The sequence below is a fragment of the Eschscholzia californica genome, unplaced genomic scaffold (genome assembly GCF_041429995.1).
Source record: "Eschscholzia californica isolate CP2 unplaced genomic scaffold, dmEscCali1.0.p SCAF_6, whole genome shotgun sequence".
Classification (NCBI taxonomy): domain Eukaryota; kingdom Viridiplantae; phylum Streptophyta; class Magnoliopsida; order Ranunculales; family Papaveraceae; genus Eschscholzia; species Eschscholzia californica.
The window spans coordinates 15,341,899-15,345,552 of record NW_028238483.1 but is presented as its reverse complement, the minus strand read 5'-3'; the positions used below and the strand labels follow the sequence as shown (position 1 = coordinate 15,345,552).

Sequence of the window (3,654 nt, the reverse complement as noted above, 5' to 3'; positions counted from 1 at the left end):
GAAGCAAGCAATCCTTCTCCCACAATTATTCCCCTCACCGCCACTTCTACTCCACTTATCACCACATCCGAAATACTACTACCCACACCATCATCACCACTTTCAAACCGAGTTACCACCATCTTTGAAACCACAACCTATAACCTGCTCTTCACCATTACCATTATCAACACAAACCACCACCACTATCACTCCATCTTTTAGGTCCTATAACCTAAAGCCAGACCAACAAAACCCTAGAACCCTAAACTCCTCTCTGAAACCCAAGCCTCTGTTTTTCCTTAGAAAACCAAAACCCTCCCAAACCATATCGAAAATTGAATTACCTCGATGGAAGAAGAAGAAGGAAGAAGAAATTCGTGTGGAAAACCTAACCCCGGTCCAAACACTCGATCCTAATGCAATTACGGGAGCAAAATTCCTTGTTTCAAATCATAAAACTCTCCCGCATTAATTTGTTTCTTCATGGGTTTTCATCTCCTAAATTTCAGACAAACCCTAGAATTTCAATTTCTTTCTCTACAATATTTTTATCACCCACAATGGTGGACACTAAGATATTTTGCTTTCCCTGAAATCAATCAACTTTTGAGTTTGATCATCATTACCTTTTATAGCAAAAAAGGAGGTATTTCTTTGTGAACTTATTAGTAATACTTTTGAGGCTTTGATAAAGATTAGATATGAAAGCATGGCACACGAGCAAGCTAAACTCCCAACCAGAGTTCTACATCCACATCGTCCCTGACAGGGCCAGTAACACCCTAATAATTATTAAAAGCGGCATTGGAATGACCACGCGGGCTCATGTGAACAATCATGGAACAATTGTTAAGTTTGGCATGGAAGCGTTGGCTGATGGTGTTGTTGTTAGCATAATTGGGCAATTTGGAGTCAGGTTTTACTTGGTTTACCTTGTTGCAGAGAAGGTTATCGTTACCACCAAGCGTAATGATGATGAACCATATGTACGGGAATCTCGGGCTGGTGGGTCTTTCATTGTTACTAGGGACACTTCTTGTGAAAACCTAGGTAAAGGTACCAAGATTGTTCAATTTCCAGAAAACAAGTTGATGAAGATCAATGACAAAGAAGATGATAAAGAGAAAGAAAAAGAAGAGAAGAAAAATACTTTATTAATGATTTTTCAAATTCCAGAAAACAACGAGGATATCACAAATTCTATGATGAACTCTCAACTACTCTCAATCTCATAATCCACGAGGGTGCTTAGAACTAAAGTACGACTACTGAACTTTCCACAAAGATCTATCATATTTGGGAACCAGGTAATTTGTTTTTTCTTTATTACTCTGCTCTGCCGTTCACTTCGTCATATGATGGTCGAAACCTCGACAAGATAATTAGAGTTGTTAGTGAAAGAAAAGGGGTAGCGAACTGATGGGCCTAGAAAGTTTCCTAAATAGGTCTACACCCGCAAGTGCACGGGTGTCAAGTTGTAAATTCCGGTAAGACCGGTTCGTTCCTCAGAGACTAGTTAAACTTATTCTAAAACTTAGAATTAGTACAGTTTTTGGTTTTGATTTTGGTTTTAAAATAAAATAAATAAAATATTAAAACGATTAAAAAGGTGAACTCAAATGGGGAGAAGTCAAATGGGAAGAGAGCCTAGGATTTTAGAATCCATTTTAACACATTCTCATGAAAACCTAATCATGCATATCTTTTTATCACTCGAGTTTTGGTAACCGAATGTACCAATCCCCGGAAAATAGTCTAATTAACGCCGAAAATAATTAAAGTCTAAATTCTAAAGCCTTGATATATTAGAGTTTCAACTATTGACTATCAATCTATAAGCATACACTATCAAAGAACTAAACCTAAGTATAATGTATCAAATCGAAAGCATAGTCAATGAAGAAATCGTCCTCTATTGAAACTAAGAATTCAATATTTCTACATTTAAACCACATCAAGATATTAAAGCATAAAGAAGATATCAAAATTATATGTCAAAACTTCATCACAAATCCTAGCAAGATATTTTAGCTATTCATGGTGGGAGAGATAAATATTTAAACAATTTAAAGTACGAGAGTAAAGTGGGAAGAGAATTAACTTTCTTGCTGATTTGCAACCAAACAGGGCCTTAGGGAAGTATTTTCCAGCAGATGGGAAAATACTTTTATCGACAAACCAAACAGACCCTAAAGGAACACGATTTTCTCATCTTCACGGAAATATTTTCTCTGTGGTAAAATTATTTTCCCACAGATTTTCTCATCTTCTCCAAATCTTTTTCTCTCTCTAACTTTCTGAATCTTTCTCTCTTCTCAAATTAACAATGATAATTAACTCTGTCTTTAATACTAATGAGATAACAGAGAGAATAAACCAATCTTGATATTGATAATAAACCAAAATAAATTTCTCAAAACTAATTTGATTTCTCTCTTTCTCTCACTACAAGTCACTCTTTCTGTTTCTCTTTCACTCTCTCTGTTTATCACTTTCTCTCACTAAAATAAGAACAATAAATACAAAGAAAGGAAGTAGATGATAATGGTGTTTCTCTCTCTCTCTAATTTTCTCTATAGGTTGAGTTTGAGATGATGATCTTCCCTCTCTGATTGTGTTGTTCCCTGGAGAGCCCCCCAACCGAGATAACAACTTTGTCCCTCTTCTTCCTGTTAAATAATCAGAAAACAAAATTCGAAATCCTCCCAATGCAACTTTCCAAAACCCTCTCTCTCTAATATGAGAGAAGATCTCTTCCAATCGAAGTCCTTCTTTCTTTCTTTGCTCTCTGAAAATCTTTCTCTCTCAAATCTTTCTCATGATCGGATGTATTCCTCTCTCTCTCTCTCTCTATTTACTGTTAAATTTCTAGAGAGAGAAAGAAATATCTTCTCTCGGTTCCAGCAAAACTTGCTTGATTTGTTACGATTCCTCTGTCAAAAATAAAAGATCCCAGTCGAGATTGATCTTCCCTGAATTCTCTGTAAATCTTCAATCGAATCAATCCTTCTCTCTCTCTCTCTTTTTATAACATCTCAATTTCCTTCTCTCCTCTCTATCTCTACTGATCTTCAACCGAAAAATATCTTCCAGCCAATAGTTCACTCTCTCAATCTCTTAATTTCTCTTTCCTTCTGTTAATAGATAGAGATGAAATCGAGAAAGAATCCTCTAATTTGGAAAGGGGATATATACCTGTTTCCAAATTAGTTGGATGGCAACGGCTGGGAATAAGGAGGTGATCTGGTGCTTCGCGGAAATGGGAAAAGAGGTGCAGCGGGTTGAAGATGAAACCACGTGTGCAGAAGGATCAAAAGCCGTCCATCTCTATCGGATACGCGCAAAGGGGAATACTGAAGCTTGCGCTCGCGATACACTTGATCAAGCCCCTGATCTGATGCGGAATTCGGTAAAGCTAAGCCCGAGAGCATACCGAACTTATAAATGTTTCCGTTCAATTTTTGCCACGTGTATCTGGATGATTTGGTCAACCCTTATTGACCCCAAACCTTGACCAACTCTAGTTTCTTTATCCGGACTCAGTTTTGACTTCCTTTTTCACCCACGAGTTCATCTTGGGCTCTAGTTTCATTCGAGCATCAAAATTATTCATTCACCAGACTATCATAATCTCCAAATGACTAAAATGCCCATGGACCTGTCTTTCTCCCG

General features: G+C 37.2%; 1 pseudogene; it reads left to right on the top strand.

The window, feature by feature from the left end:
- The first annotated feature begins 465 nt into the window (after nt 1–465).
- LOC147531940 (heat shock cognate protein 80 pseudogene) lies at nt 466–1,217 on the top strand (annotated as a pseudogene).
- The last annotated feature ends 2,437 nt before the right edge of the window (nt 1,218–3,654 follow it).